General features: G+C 48.5%; 1 protein-coding gene across 1 annotated transcript in view; it reads left to right on the forward strand.

The window, feature by feature from the left end:
- Nucleotides 1-17,500, forward strand: part of LOC311325899 (equilibrative nucleobase transporter 1-like) — a gene marked incomplete at both ends in the record, with an annotated part of 266,780 nt that overhangs the window by 36,608 nt on the left and 212,672 nt on the right. The window lies entirely within an intron of this gene.

Here is a 17,500-nt window from a genome sequence, read left to right on the forward strand (position 1 = left end):
GGTGTGGTGAGACAGGTGAATGAAGGAGTGGTGAGTCAGGTGAATGAAGGAGTGGTGAGACAGGTGAATGAAGGAGTGGTGAGACAGGTGAATGAAGGAGTGGTGAGACAGGTGAATGAAGGAGTGGTGATACAGGTGAATGAAGGAGTGGTGAGACAGGTGAATGAAGGAGTGGTGAGACAGGTGAATGAAGGAGTTCAAGTATCTGGGGGTCTTGTTCACGAGTGAGGGAACCATGGAGAGGGAGTTTGGCCGGAGAATCGGAGCAGCTGGTGCGGTTCTGCAGTCGCTTTACCGCACTGTTGTGACGAAAAGAGAGCTGAGCCAAAAGGCAAAGCTCTCGATCTACCGGTCTATCTTCGTCCCCACCCTCACCTATGGTCATGAAGGATGGGTCATGACCGAAAGAACGAGATCACGGATACAAGCGGCCGAAATGAGTTTTCTCCGGAGGGTGGCTGGGGTCTCCCTGAGAGATCGGGTGAGAAGTTCAGTCATCCGGGAGAGACTCGGAGTAGAGCCGCTGCTCCTTTGCGTCGAAAGGAGCCAGTTGAGGTGGTTCGGGCATCTAGTGAGGATGCCTCCTGGGCGCCTCCCTAGGGAGGTGTTCCAGGCGTGTCCGGCTGGGAGGAGGCCGCGGGGTAGACCCAGGACCAGGTGGGAGGAGGCCGCGGGGTAGACCCAGGACCAGGTGGGAGGAGGCAGCGGGGTAGACCCAGGACTAGGTGGCGGGACTACATCTCCGCACTGGCCTGTGAGCGGCTAAAGATTCCCCAGGCAGAGCTGGTTGATGCTGCTAGGGAAAGGGATGTCTGGGGCCCCCTGCTGGAGCTGCTGCCTCCGCGACCCGACCCTGGATAAGCGGATGAAGATGATGATGATGATGATGATGATGATTAAAGAATTCATTTGCGCCATACTTTACAAATTTGACAAGGTAGGCCTACACACAAACGGCTGATTTGACTGTGAAGGACACTTGTTGTGTGTTTAACTGGACTGTGTGTTTAACTGGACTGTGTGTTTAACTGGACTGTGTGTTTAACTGGACTGTGTGTTTAACTGGACTGTGTGTTTAACTGGACTGTGTGTTTAACTGGACTGTGTGTTCCTCCGTGCAGGTCAGCGGGCGTCTGGCCATGTTCTACGCGTCGGTCTACGCTCACTATGTGGACAAAGGAGACCCGGCGATGGCCGTCACGCTGACCATCTTCCACAATACGGTGAACGCACTCACTCACTCACGCACGCACTCACTCACTCACGCACTCGCTCGATCGCACGCACGCACACACACACTCGCACACGCACACACACCCACGCAGGCACGCACTCACACGCACTCGCACGCACGCACGCACGCACCCGCACGCACTCACGCACGCACTCTCACGCACGCACTCACTCACACACACACACACTCGCACGCACTCACTCACTCACTCACTCACTCACTCACTCACTCACTCACTCACTCACGCACTCACTCACTGCCTGACATCTTCTGCCTCTCTCTTTCTCTCTCTCTCTTTTTCTCTCTCTTTTTCTCTCTCTTTCTCTCTCTCTTTCTATCTCTCTTTCTCTCTCTCTCTGTCTATCTCTCTCTTTATCTCTCTGTCTCTCTCTCTGTCTCTTGTGTTATAGCTGCGGTGCTGTGGACTGGTGGGTGCGTTGGACATCCTAGTGAAAAAGACGTGTCCTAACCATAGCTTTCTGGAGACCTTCACCATGCCTGTGAGTATACTAATATGACCTCACTATACCTGTGAGTATACTAATATGACCTCACTATACCTGTGAGTATACTAATATGACCTCACTATACCTGTGAGTATACTAATATGACCTCACTATACCTGTGAGTATAATAATATAAACTCACTTCACTATACCTGTGAGTATAATATTATAATAATATGACCTCACTTCACTATACCTGTGAGTATAATAATATAATAATATGACCTCACTTCACTATACCTGTGAGTATAATAATATAATAATATGACCTCACTTCACTATACCTGTGAGTATAATAATATAAACTCACTTCACTATACCTGTGAGTATAATAATATAAACTCACTTCACTATACCTGTGAGTATAATAATATAAACTCTCTTCACTATACCTGTGAGTATAATAATATAAACTCTCTTCACTGTACCTGTGAGTATAATAATATAAACTCACTTCACTATACCTGTGAGTATAATAATATAAACTCTCTTCACTATACCTGTGAGTATAATAATATAAACTCACTTCACTATACCTGTGAGTATAATAATATAAACTCTCTTCACTATACCTGTGAGTATAATAATATAAACTCTCTTCACTATACCTGTGAGTATAATAATATAAACTCACTTCACTATACCTGTGAGTATAATAATATGAACTGTCAGCCAACTACTCTCAAGGATTTATACTCAGAATGACTGTAGCTGTATTAGTCACACTTAACTACAGTAGGTCTGTCTTCTCTATACCACATAAGACAACAAAATGGATGACCAAAGATGCCTTCAGTTGTGATTAAATATCTATTTCTCTAAATGGTTCACCAGATATAGATGAAAAAACTCAATTCTAACTCTCAGAGTAAACAGACTGCACCTTAATTATTATTATATCAATTAAAATTCAACATGGAAGATTACAGAATAACTGTCCTAATACTCTCCTCTCCTCTCCTCTCCTCTCCTGTCCTGTCCTGTCCTGTCCTGTCCTGTCCTGTCCTGTCCTGTCCTGTCCTCTCCTCTCCTCTCCTCTCCTCTCCTCTCCTCTCCTCTCCTCTCCTCTCCTCTCCTCTCCTGTCCTGTCCTCTCCTCTCCTCTCCTCTCCTCTCCTCTCCTCTCCTCTCCTCTCCTCTCCTCTCCTCTCCTCTCCTGTCCTGTCCTGTCCTGTCCTGTCCTCTCCTCTCCTCTCCTCTCCTCTCCTCTCCTCTCCTCTCCTCTCCTCTCCTCTCCTCTCCTCTCCTCTCCTCTAGGCCTGTCCCACGGTCATCATGAACCTGTTCCAGGAGAAAGCCCCCCTGGTGATGGGTCTGTTCCTGGGCATGGCTGCCCTGCTGGTGGGCCCACTTCCATACTATACACTACGCACTTCCATACTATACACTACGCACTATACTAGTGTAGTAGCACAATAGAACACACACACGCACACACGCGCACACACAAACACACAGTAGCTCAGGAGGTAGAGCAGCCGTCTGCTGAGTGGAAGGTTCCCGGTTCGATGGCAGCTCCCAGCAGCATGTCGGAGAGTCCTTGAGCGTGCCCACTTCTCCTAGCTTCCTTGAGCCTGCCCTCTGCTCCTAGCTTCCTTGAGCCCGCCCACTGCTCCTAGCTTCCTTGAGCCCGCCCACTGCTCCTAGCTTCCTTGAGCCTGCCCACTGCTCCTAGCTTCCTTGAGCCCGCCCACTGCTCCTAGCTTCCTTGAGCCTGCCCACTGCTCCTAGCTTCCTTGAGCGTGCCCACGGCTCCTAGCTTCCTTGAGCCTGCCCACTGCTCCTAGCTTCCTTGACCCTGCCCACGGCTCCTAGCTTCCTTGAGCCTGCCCACGGCTCCTAGCTTCCTTGACCCTGCCCACTGCTCTTAGCTTCCTTGAGCCCACCCACGGCTCCTAGCTTCCTTCAGCCTGCCCACGGCTCCTAGCTTCCTTGAGCCTGCCCACTACTCCTAGCTCCTAGCTCCTTGAGCCTGCCCACTGCTCCTAGCTTCCTTGAGCCCGCCCACGGCTCCTAGCTTCCTTGAGCCTGCCCACGGCTCCTAGCTTCCTTGAGCCTGCCCACGGCTCCTAGCTTCCTTGGGTCAATCACAGAGGACCCGGTGACACTGCTGTACTTTACTGCCCCCTGGTGGAAACCGAACACCCAGCACCGTACTGCACACTATAAACCACTCCACACTGTCTGTTAGAGCCACGGTACAACACACAGCTCTGAGAACTACTGACCTGTTCACTATGAACTACTGACCTGTTCACTATGAACTACTGACCTGTTCACTATGAACTACTGACCTGTTCACTATGGAGCAGATGGAGGAGAGAGGGAGAGAGAGAGATAGAGAGAGGGAGAGAGAGATGGAGGGAGGGAGAGAGAGGGAGAGAGAGAGATAGATGGAGGGAGGGAGAGAGAGGGAGAGAGAGAGATAGATAGAGGGTGGGAGAGAAAGGGAGAGAGAGATAGAGGGAGGGAAAGAGAGAGACAGAGGGAGGGAGAGAGAGAGGGAGAGAGAGAGAGGGAGGAAGAGAGGGGGAAAGAGAGATAGAGGGAGGGAGAGAGAGATAGAGGGAGAGAGAGAGATATAGAGGGAGGGAGAGAGAGAGATAGAGGGAGAGAGAGAGAGGGAGAGAGAGAAAGAGAGGGAAAGTCAGTTTGGAAGGCACCAGGTGGTTAAATAATGGTAAATGGTGTAAAGAACCAGTGAGGAGCAGAGCAGATGGAAATGCTAAATGGACGGCACTTATAGAGCACGTTTACCCAAAGCGCTTTACAGCGAAGGCCTCTCATTCACCCACTCACACACACATCAATGGCGGCAGCTGCAAGATGCAAGGTGCCAGCCTGCTCACTGGGAGCAATTTGGGGTTCAAAGGGGCACTTCGACATGTGGTCAGGAGGAGCCGGGATTCGAACCGCCGACCCTACGATCACCGGGTGACCCGTTCTACCTCCTGAGCTACAGCCGCCCGGACGAGAGACATCAACTCCAAACCTCAAGATTGTTAACATCTCTTTGTTCCCCCTTCTCCTCTCCTCTGCTGTGTGCTGACCACTACCTACCTGTGTGTGCTGACCTGTGACCCCTACCTACCTGTGTGTGATGACCCCTACCTACCTGTGTGTGATGACCTGTGACCCCTACCTACCTGTGTGTGATGACCCCTACCTACCTGTGTGTGATGACCTGTGACCCCTACCTACCTGTGTGTGATGACCTGTGACCCCTACCTACCTGTGTGTGATGACCCCTACCTACCTGTGTGTGATGACCTGTGACCCCTACCTACCTGTGTGTGCTGACCCCTACCTACCTGTGTGTCGCTTACATCTCACCTCCTCATCTAATGACTTTCTTCCCTCGCTCCCTTTCTGTCTCCCTCCTTGCCTCTTTCCCCCTCCATCTCTCTCTCTCTCCATCTCTCTCTCTCTCCATCTCTCTCTCCCTCCATCTCTCTCTCTCTCCTTGCTCTTTCTGTCCGTCTCCTCCTCCTCCGTTCTGTTCTCCCTCCCTCCATCTCTCTCCTCTCGCTCTCTCTGTCCATCACCTCTATCTCCTATCCGTTTGTCCTCTCTCCATCAATCAATCTCTCCTTGCTCTCTCTGTCTGTCACCTCCTCTTCCTCCTCCTCCCCCTTGCTCTCTCTGTCTGTCACCTCCTCCTCTTCCTCCTCCCCCCACCCCTCCTGTCCTCCTCCATGACCCTCCGTCTCTCTCCTCCCCCTCCCACCCCTCCTCTCCTCCTCCATGACCCTCCGTCTCTCTCCCCCCCCCCCACCCCTCCTCTCCTCCTCCATGACCCTCCGTCTCTCTCCCTCCTCCCATCCCTCCTCTCCTCCTCCATGACCCTCTGTCTCTCTCCCTCCTCCCCCCATCCCTCCTCTCCTCCTCCATGACCCTCCGTCTCTCTCCCTCCTCCCCCACCCCTCCTCTCCTCCTCCATGACCCTCCGTTTCTCTCCCTCCCCCCCCCATCCCTCCTCTCCTCCTCCATGACCCTCCGTCTCTCTCCCTCCCCCCCACCCCTCCTCTCCTCCTCCATGACCCTCCGTCTCTCTCCCTCCCCCCCAGGTCGCAGCCATGGTGTTGAGCTCAATCCTCAGGAAGGAGATCTGGCGCTCCCACTCCTCCTCCTCCTCCTCCTCCTCCGCCACCTACGTGCTCCTCTCCCCCCCCGCCACCCCCTTCTCCCCCCCCGCACCCCCCTTCTCCCCCCCCCAGCCCGACCCTTACCAGGACCCCGTGGTCTTCACCCCTCTGACCGTCTCCATGACCACTGCCTCCGCTTGCATCTAACCCCTCTGTCTGCAGACCTGGGGGCAGTTTCATTAGTCTAGGGGCAGTTTCATTAGTCTAGGGGCAGTTTCATTAGTCTAGGGGCAGTTTCATTAGTCTAGGGGCAGTTTCATTAGTCTAGGGGCAGTTTCATTAGTCTAGGGGCAGTTTCATTAGTCTAGGGGCAGTTTCATTAGTCTAGGGGCAGTTTCATTAGTCTAGGGGTAGTTTCATTAGTCTAGGGGCATTTCAGTAGTATTTGTAAATAATACAATACCCAGGTCTGATTTCCCATATCGCACACTACCGGCTTTGTTTGCCTCTGTGTTCAGCTCAATCCTCTGTGTTCAGCTCAATCCTCTGTGTTCAGCTCAATCCTCTGTGTTCAGCTCAATCCTCTGTGTTCAGCTCAATCCTCTGTGTTCAGCTCAATCCTCTGTGTTCAGCTCAATCCTCTGTGTTCAGCTCAATCCTCTGGCTTCTTTTCACTGTTTAGTGACTGGATAATGTTTTCATTCTGTCCTTGGCTTGGGTGAGGGTTTCAGACTGTAGTAGGCTAGGGTTAGGGTGAGGGTTAGGGTTATAGGGTTAGGGTTAGGGTTTTAGGGTTAGGGTTATAGGGTGAGGGTTAGGGTTATAGGGTTAGGGCTTGGGTGAGGGTTTCAGACTGTAGTAGGCTGAGCAACTACTCACACTCTCCTGCACCACCATGACCTTCACACCATGACCTTCACACCATGACCTTCACACCATGACCTTCACACCATGACCTTCACACCATGACCTTCACTCCAGAGAATCTCCATTACTTAACCCTCTCTCTGTCTCCTCCTAGTCCTGAAAGTGTTCAGGGTCAAAGTTCCCGCACCTCCTGGTCCCCTCCCACTCTGCTTAACCCCCCGACCTTGCCCCCCCTCCTCCCCCTCCCCCTCCCGCAGGTCACAGCGTCGGCGTGCGCCGCCGTCCTCATGAAGGAGATAAAGAGGAGCGAGCGAGGGGTGCCGGTCCACTACAGCCAGCCCATCTGCTGAGGGGTGTGGAGGAGGACCAACCAGTGCAGCCACTGGCAACGTTTAATGCAAACTTGAATGGAGGTCCCCCGCCCGCGTTTCTTCTTCTCCTGCTGCTTTCACTGCTGCTTCACACAGGAAGTGTGGACCCACAAGGGATGTTTATTGTTAAGTAGTTGAGTGTGATTTGCATGGTCAGCTGGTGTGAACCAGAATAGTCTCAGGACTGTATTCCATGTTCGTACCAGAAGGGCATCGTGTTTCTATGAATCCATTCCACAGGGGTCAGTAAATTGGCTGGCTTTGTGCATTTTACCTTCAATCATTTATTTTTGTATTGTATAGCCTAGCATGCTAGCTTCACTATGACGTTGTCATAACAGCTTCTGATGGCCACATAAAGAAGTGAACCTAGTTGTATTATGCAAATAAAAATGCATTTATTTCGGCCTTCCGGGAGTCCGTTTATAAGAAGGGCCCGGCCATGTGTCTACTGAGACGGGCCAGGGTGTCGTTACACTGAGAGAATCCCCTTCCTGCTCCCCAGAATGGCTGTTGAGTGAAGCGACAGGCCGGCAGCCTGTGGTAATAATCAAGGCTTTGGCTGCACAAGCAGTTGATCCCGAGGACCTCGAGTGCAGACAGCTGCTTTTCTAGTGACCAAATGATGCCGAGAGACTCGCCAGTTTGTGTCATCTGACAAAAATAGCCGGTAGAGATTTTTCCAAACGCTTGTTTGTACGTTTGTTACACTGTAATCCAAGTATTTCCGTCCTGTTACAAATGGCTGTATTCTAATGTTGTTCTACTGAGTATCTTGGCCAGTTGTTGAAAAAATAAACATTCTTAAGTGCTTCTTTTCTTTAACGCCGGCTCCTGTCTGTCTGTGATTGAATGAGTGCTTGAGGATAAACATCACAGACCAATGTTGTGGATATACTTTATTTGTAATATTTTTTTATTTATTGTGCTCATGTATAGAAAAAAAGGCAAGGCAGATGGAGTATTATATGTACATTGATTAACCGAGTAACAAAAAGACGATGTGTACACCATGCAGTCCCAGGATGAGAAGGTCAGAGGTCAGGTGTGTGATGAAGCAGTGATGCAGTCCCAGGATGAGAAGGTCAGAGGTCAGGTGTGTGATGTAGCAGTGATGCAGTCCCTCTCGGCAGGAGAGCACAGGAAGTACACCTGAAGAACACAACACACTGTCCAGAGAGCACCTGATGAGATGCATCACTATACCATACAATAGTTGTTTATAGATTAGGACTGAGATGTATTATCTGAGAGGGTGTTGGTTGGAACCCCGGCTCTTCAATGAGCTTTGAGTTGAAGACGAGAGCTCCACAGAGGGCAGTTTGGCCTGGCAGGATGGAAGGGTGTAGCCAAACCACGCCCTCCTCTCCAGTCTATACCACCTGGCACCCTCCTCACCAGTCTACACCACCTGGCAGCCCTCCTCACCAGTCTACACCACCTGACAGTCCCCCTCACCAGTCTACACCACCTGGCAGCCCTCCTCACCAGTCTACACCACCTGACAGCCCTCCTCACCAGTCTACACCACCTGACAGCCCTCCTCACCAGTCTACACCACCTGACAGTCCCCCTCACCAGTCTACACCACCTGACAGCCCTCCTCACCAGTCTACACCACCTGACAGCCCTCCTCACCAGTCTACACCACCTGACAGCCCTCCTCTCCAGCCTGGCAGTCCTCCTTCAGTCTACACCACCTGGCACCTCTGTGACAAGCTGACTGGCCTGTTCCCAACCATCTGATCAACTATAGAAGTTTGTGCCTAAAGCCTAGTTTTCTCAATCCATGCTCAAAACATGCACGGCTGGTATACTTCCATCCACTCCCGTCTCTTCCTGGGCGCAGCACAGCAGGAATGAGAAAGAGGGGGGAATGGGTGAATTCATTGGAGTGTGACGCCCTCTAGTGGTGAGAATTGTGAGTCACATACTGAGAACCTAGGTCAAGTACACACACTGTACATTTGACTTGAGGTGCATTAGATTTATCTCTGAGTTTGAGGCCCAAGTATGAGAGAGCTAACCGTCTTTTATCCATATCTGGGCAACATAACGCATGAAAGAAACATGAGACAACTTTAAAGGTTATGTACATTTATACAGTTTCACAAATACAGTACGTCATTAACAGTAATGTCACATGACACACATACATTCAGATATGGAGCAACATAGAACCATTTGGGGGAGTCGATCGCCTCGTTGAGAGGGGTCAGGGAAGAATTTTTACAGCTCACTTATCTGGCCACCGGGTGATTACTGTTTTTTTGCTTCCCTATGGAATATGTAGAGGTGGGTCGTATGCCCACCTCCCTTGTTCTCTGTAAAGCGCATTGTGTTGCCTCTGGGTATGAAATGTGCTATACAGAAAAAGCTTTGATGGAGCAAGCTCCTGGAGTATGTTTGTCTACCAGCTAAGAACATTTATAAAGCAATAAATTACATTTTCAGAGTAAGAGAAGCTAAAAACGACATAGGAGAGACATGGCAAATACTGGTGTGTGTTTGCTATGGCCCAGGCCTAAAGCCGGAAATGGGCTGGTGTATGTCTGTGTGTATGTGTGTGTGACAGGAAGTCCAGGCAGCTCACTGAGCACAGTCGTGGGATACAGTGGAGATAGGACCCAAACACAGGCAGATTATGTTCAGAGACTTTATTCATGAATGACATCAGTACAAGCACAAGACATAACAAGTAACCCCAAACTGAACAAACCAAATGTTGAGGCCAATGGGGTAGATGGTGATGGTCTAGATCAGTGATTTTCAACCAGTGTGCCGCGGCACACTAGTGTGCCGTGAGAGATCGTCAGGTGTGCCGTGGGAATTTATCTGTCATCGTGGGGTTATTTGTTATGTATTGTGTCTTGAACGTCTTGTTTCCGGCCAGGCTGTTAGCAGGATGTGACCTTGGATTTTTCCTGGTTCAGAGCCGGTAGCCCACGTTCAAAGACTGCAAGCTTTCTTTTGAACGCTTGAACAAAGGGGCAACTCGCTCTGACAAGCGGGTCTTGGACACAATCAGGTGACATGTGCTGACGGGACTCTTCACTGCGAGCCACCTCCTTCAGCCTGTCCGGCAGCAGCATCCCAATGATGCGGGCCATCAGGATGGCTCGTCTCCACAGCCCACGGATGCGCCTCCGACGGAGAGTCAGATCCGGACATGGCCTCCAGTGGGGCTTGGGTGATCGTGAAACGTCCGCGTCAGATTGTCCCTTTACCAGCACCCCACTAGACACCATGGGGGTGGTGATCGCGAATGGTGGTCTAACAGATGGAGCTGTGATAGAAGGGACTGGGTCCGATGGACCTGTGACAGACGGGGCTGTATCAGGTACCCTCTTCATCAGAGAGTCCGAAGTAGAAGTGGTCGCTCCTTCACAGACTTCTTCCCACTCCTTACAAATGAGCCTCCGATGCCGAGAGAGCTCCAGATCTCGTCTCCAGTGGGGCTCGGGTGATCGTGGAGTGTCCGGCTCAGATTGTCCCTTTAGCGCCACCCCACTAGATGCCATGGGGGTGGATAAGGCGCTAGTGGGGCTGTGTCCTCTACTGGTCCTGGTCATGGAAAGTGGTGGACTGACAGATGGCGCTGTGTCAGATGGAGCTGTGTCAGGAGCCCTCTTAACCATAGAGTCCGAGGTGGAAATGGCCGCCCCTTGAAAGACTCCCTCCCACTTCTTGCGAAAGAGTCTCTGACGCAGAGAGAGCTCCAGATCTCGTCTCCAGTGGGGCTCGGGTGATCGTGGAACGTCCGGGTTAGATTGGTCCTTTACCAGCACACCACTACACACCTTGTTCGTGGATAGGTGGCTAGCGGGGCTGTGTCCTCTACTGGTCCTAGTCATGGAGAGTGGTGGACTGACAGATGGACCTGTTACAGACAGGGCTGTATCAGGTACCCTCTTCATAAGAGAGTCCGAGGTAGAAGTGGTCGCTCCTTCACAGACTTCTTCCCACTCCTTACAAATGAGCCTCCGACGCCGAGAGAGCTCCAGATCTCGTCTCCAGTGGGGCTCGGGTGATCGTGGAACGTTTAGCTCAGATTGGTCCTTTACCAGCACACCACTAGACGCCATGGGGGTGGATAAGGCGCTAGCGGGGCTGTCTCCTCTACTGGTCCTGGTCATGGAGAGTGTTGGACTGACAGATGGAGCTGTGACAGAAGGGACTGGGTCAGATGGGGCTTTGTCAGGTGCCCTCTTCATCAGAGAGTCGGAGGTGGAAATGGCCGCCCCTTGATAGACTCCCTCCCACTTCTTGCGAAAGAGCCTCCGACGCAGAGAGAACTTGGAGGAGGACGGGGCCGTGTCAAATGAACCGGTGACAGATGGGGCTGTTTCAAATGAGCCGGTGACAGACGAGGCCGTGTCAAATGAACCAGTGACAGACGGGGCCGTGTGAAATGAACTCATCTCAGACACCATGTCTTGTCCACAGCCCCCCGGATCATAGGAGTCAGAACCTGGATCGTCTTGTCCTGGACAGTCCCAATAGCTCGCATGCATCTTCGCATGCAGTCCCAATGGCTCGCATGCATGCATGCACCGGGCTGTCACTCTGTCCCGCTGGGCCCTTTTGAGATACAATAAAATAAAATGACTTTTGATGATTTCAGTACACTTGTACAATCAAAATGCATCATACCACACATTTTACACATAAACACACACATCTCACACATGGATGCACACGCGCACGCACAAACAAACACACATACATACACACACACACATAGACACACACACACACACACAAACACACACATACACACACACACACATGGTTGGATACACTGAAAAAAACATTATCAACTTACCAATCAATGTCTTCAAGGTTTTCATCCTAATTTATAAAGGAAATACCAGATGGATGTTGAGTTCATTAAGGCTTCAGAAAGACAGAGCAGCTTCTGTAATTGTTTGAATTGTAAATGATTAAAGTACAATGAAACTTTGATTACCAACCTTAATGTTTCTTTGGCGATTTCTCAGTTTATATGATAGCCAAAGCAAGATCAGGATCATATAGAGCGCAATAAAAACTCCCGTGCAGAGGAGTTTCACATCAAGATCCAGGAACGGGGTCTGAAAGGGCGTCGCCTCAGGACCTTGGTTTACAGGTCTACATGAAATTGGCACCCTCTCTCGGGTTCTAAAAAGATCAATTATTCCAATAGCGAACATATTGGCCAAGATAGATCTTTAGCAGCATGTTCCTCTCATCACAAACACCGCACTGAGGCTTGTCCACTTGTTACAGCAGGATATGTACCTTGCCGCTGTGACGTGTTCACGTTACGCCGTAGTGCCCGTGATGTCACAGACCGGATATAATTCTATCCGGTCTGTGACATCACGGGCACTACGGCGTAAGGTGTACACGTCACAGCGGCAACACTGACTTGACGGCTAGTCCAGGCGGCCAGCTAATTGAAATAAATGTATACTAGATTTAAATAGATTTAAGCTATTTTCTTTTTGCTTGAGACCCAACGATACCCCTTATTTAACACACCCAGAATTAAATAGGTGCGCTTAAAAGGCTGGTCGGAATCAGTCCGTTAAATCCAGTCGTTAATTGTCCACGTTTTCGATAGAGATGGATAGGCATTAGTGGTGAAATTAAATAAAGGTAATCGCTCTCTATGAATCATTCATATTCAAGGGCGTTTTGTTATTTTGAAGACTACTCGTAGGCAGTAGGATTTGAAAGGAGCCCAAGACAGAGGCGCGCATGCGCTCCTGACCCCCGAGTGCACAGCCCATGATCCCATGAGAGAGAGCGGTGTCGTGTGGTCGATTAAAGCCCCCGGGTCCTGTTATTCTGTTCATAAAGTAGCCTACTTTGAGACACAACCTCAAAGTGCTGACGAAACGGTTTGGCTTCTCGTTCCGTTAATATTAGGCCCAACTCAGTCCCTGAATAGAGAACCCAACCAAAACATAGTTTTGATGAAGACCGTTTGGAGACCAGAGCTGTAGGAGCACCCTACTGTATACTATTGAAAATTACCCATTTCTCATTCATGTTGTAAATAACCCTTAGTGAGGACTATTTATTAAGTAGTTACTTCCTGCAAGCCTTTATTTTTCTTAGTGCTGTTTTTTGGTTTGTTCATATTATGAGACCTTTATTTTGGTAAACTAACCTTCTGTATTTGCTCCCTGTCACATTGTTGTTACCTGTAACCCATTAAGCACCTAGCTGGAACGGGAACAAGGTATTGTTTGTTGTGTGATTTGTTTCGATCTAACTGTTAAGAAGTATTTAATTCAATTGATGCATTTCTACCTCAATGGCGCTGATGTTACTCCTGATGTTAGATGGAGTTGAATGAATGGCTGTAACGCGACGGTAATGCGAGCTTTCTTATACACCAATTGATATGGTCTGTTTAAGTTTGTATGTTGAGCTCATTTTATTTCCATCATCTCTCCTGTAGCTCGGTGTTTCTTGAGGAAACTGATAGGAAGCATTGTGTTCAATATAAGGACGGATGAACAATAAAAGGCTTCTGGAAACATCAGTGCGCTTCAGCGCATTATCTAGTAGGGTTCTACACTAAGAAGGATTTCTGAAGAGTATTTCACTCACAAAAGTATGGAACATGACTTAGAGAACACAATCCTGAGACATGCGGGCCTCGGTCGGTGGTGGAGCTACAGAATTCCGCTACCCCATGTCCAGCACATTATGGGGTGAGTTATGAGTTTTGTGATTTGGTTGAAGGTAAAGTTGAACGAGCAGCAGAATAATAACATTTGCCTCTAGACAGTTGAAAATCTAGAAACCGCAAGGCCAACAAATTGTCCATGATCCCTCTGTCACTCTGCCTTTTCCACAGGGACATTTTCTCATTGGGCTTCAGGCCATTTCGCTGGGTGTGTACCTCTGGTGACCCCCAAAACCTGCAACTGTCCTGGCTGGAGGAGATTGGTGCCAATGTGAATGAACGCATCAAACAGCAGTACAATGACAACATCTGCTCGATCTGAGAGTCTGGGAAACGCAGCATGGTCAGTGACTTCCTGGACAGCCTATGCTTGCATTTACTGCCACAATACAAATTGCACAGACAAAACAACATACGTTTTCTGATCACCTCTGCTTATTTTCTGTGTTTAGGTGGTGGGATCCCAAGCCAGAATCCTCTACTCTTACCAGAAAGGCAGAGTCTGCATTGCTTTGGATATCAACCAAGCTGTTGCTGATGGAAGAGTTTCAGTAAGTGTGCAGGCGCTCACATAACGTCGGCTCGTGCCATTCGGGCGCTCGTATAAAAGGCCTCTCCATCTCAAGCTCCCGGGCTGAATTTCAGTCCCAGCACGTCCCTGGACACTGGCGCAGGTAGACAATCACTTCAGTACAGGAAACAAACACACAGAAGCAACCAAGACGGTATACGACTAAAGACAAGAGAAAAAAAAAGTAAGTGTAACTGATATAGCCTACTGTACAATAACATTTTATATGTTTTCACAGTCAATTTTGATTCTGTTAAATGTATACCTTCTCACAGGTTTGTTGGTATGTAAAAGGTCAACGTGGGTTGGGGATGGGGGACACTTCCAAGTGCCACTGTACAGAATCTAGTTCTGAAGGTGTAACATACAGTAGACCTACAGGTCAATATTTCTTGTTTTCTAATAATCCATCATTAAATCATGCAGTAATCAATCAATGATCATGCTACCAAGGTTGTCACAAACATATTTACGAAATAGTCCTCTAAAATGTCTTTGACACTTGTTTTGAGCCTTTATTCAAAAGATGGTCAACTTAATTTCCTGATTCCTGCAGCTCAAAGAGCTGTCTTTGAACAAACAGGAAATGGCTTATTCCCTACACTCTGACTCCCTCTTGTGTCTGAAAAAGAGAGGTGTACATTTGTTGACAAGAAGATGCTCAGCCCTCTGCTTTAACAGAAACGAGATGGTGCTTGAGAGAGCACAGACCTCCGCCAATTAATGCATTTTGTGGCTCTGTGCATGTGCACGTGCAAGTAGTAATGTTTGGTATTGCTGCATTCATTAGGTCGATAGCTTTATATCCAAACTCCTTGTCTCTGTGACATTCCTACGTCGAGATATGTCCATTTCACCCCCCCAGCATTGACAATGGATGGGGAGAATTTTTCACTCCTGAGCCACATATGGCAAACTGCTGTGTGTGACAACCTACCAATATTAGAAACATAACGTCATACCTAACTGCAGTCTTAAAGAAACTTAACTTCAATTCAACATCAATTCAATAAAGAAACATAACTTCATACCTAACTGCAGTTTGAATTCATAAAGAAACATAACTTCATACCTAACTGCAGTCGTAATTCATAAAGAAACTTCACTTCATACCTAACTGCAGTTTGAATTCATAAAGAAACATAACTTCATACCTAACTGCAGTCTTAATTCATAAAGAAACTTCACATCATACCTACTGTAAAAGCAGTCTTAATTCCTAAAGAATAAAAACCTTAATCCAGCAGCACAATTGTATGAGAAAGAGCAATTTTAGCTTTTCCCAGAGATATTGGTGATAAATGAATAGGATTGAATAATTTGTGACCAGCCATATAATTCTATATACAATATAGATGTAGTCTGATGGTCTGGTGTTCAAGAGCATTTTTTATGTGGATTACTGTAATATACTATCATAAATACATATACTGTAGATATGGAAACAGTCATAAACTGCATGTGTCAATGTTGTTGACACAGTGATTACAGTTTTTTTGCTTCCCTCTGGAATATGTAGAGAGTTAGGAGGGTGAGGAGGGTGAGGCCGTGTGAGAGGTGAGGAGGGTGAGGCCGTGTGAGAGGTGAGGAGGGTGAGGAGGGTGAGGCCGTGTGAGAGGTGAGGAGGGTGAGGAGGGTGAGGAGGGTGAGGAGGGTGAGGCCGTGTGAGAGGTGAGGAGGGTGAGGAGGGTGAGGCCGTGTGAGAGGTGAGGAGGGTGAGGAGGGTGAGGCCGTGTGAGAGGTGAGGAGGGTGAGGAGGGTGAGGCCGTGTGAGAGGTGAGGAGGGTGAGGCCGTGTGAGAGGTGAGGAGGGTGAGGAGGGTGAGGCCGTGTGAGAGGTGAGGAGGGTGAGGAGGGTGAGGCCGTGTGAGAGGTGAGGAGGGTGAGGCCGTGTGAGAGGTGAGGAGGGTGAGGCCGTGTGAGAGGTGAGGAGGGTGAGGCCGTGTGAGAGGTGAGGAGGGTGAGGCCGTGTGAGAGGTGAGGAGGGTGAGGCCGTGTGAGAGGTGAGGAGGGTGAGGCCGTGTGAGTGGTGAGGAGGGTGAGGAGGGTGAGGCCGTGTGAGAGGTGAGGAGTTTTTGAGCACTTGAGTATTTCTCCCGATTGCACTGTACAACATATTTGAGGGGTTATTTTGCAATATCAGATATATTCATTGTTGGTGTCAATTTGTCATGTTCAAATGGTGTCAATTTGTTTCTCGGGTTTCACCTTTATGCCATTCTCCAACATTCTCCCGTCAAGTTTGGTTTTTATAAATGCCCAGCAGGTTTGCACAGGAAGGCGTGTTTGTGTGCATTGTTATTGTTGTATTATTGTGTTTGTCTGATGATGCAGGCTCTGATGTGTCAGGAGAAGGGTGTGTGCGTTTTTTTTCAGCGTGCTTCTCTGACAAAGTGCTGCGTGTTTGTGCTTCCATATATCCTGGTGCCCGTGCAAATAGCCTACAACAAGACATGTTAACTGTTAGTGTACCAAATACATTCACTTGATGGACAACAGTGGTTATATGTTAGAATTTTTAGATAAATAAAACATTTTATTCATGTCTTCTGCATGGCTCTGGGTGTGTGAGTCACAGGCAGACAGGTGACAGGCTGTTACTGTCCTTTGTCCAAGATGATGGCCCATTGTGACAGATCATGGGGTGTGGTAGGGGTGTGGTCTGGGTAATGAATATTCTGATTGGCTGCTAATTAGCCTGCTAAATTTGGGAACTGTTGTGACTAAACTTTTTTTTTTTTGAGCTATTTAGATCTAGGATGTTCTAAATATTTTTCACATCATTGCATAACCAAGACTTTGATGAACAACTTTCATTTTGACAAAACAATTCATCACTATCATTTAGGGGGTGTTTTACCAACATTTGTGAGGGCAGAAAAAAATAGTCTTTATAACTTTTGTGTTTGTAGATCTATTTATAAGCTGAATGGTAGTGACCAATCTATTGATGGCAAATGTAGCTGCGATTGTCCTTCAACTAAAAATATAAATCACTTCGGAGTAAGTGTGCGTTAAGTTGAGGAAATTTAAATTAAGTGTAGTCCAGTTTAAAAATGCATTCAAGGCAAGGCAAGTTTATTTGTATAACACATTTCAGCCACAGGGCAATTCAAGGTGCTTTACATGAGACATTAAAAGCATTAAAACAAAAAGCAAGACATTATAGACATTTAAAACAAAAGG

This window comes from Borostomias antarcticus, assembly GCF_949987555.1.
Source record: "Borostomias antarcticus genome assembly, chromosome: 25".
Classification (NCBI taxonomy): Eukaryota; Metazoa; Chordata; class Actinopteri; order Stomiiformes; family Stomiidae; genus Borostomias; species Borostomias antarcticus.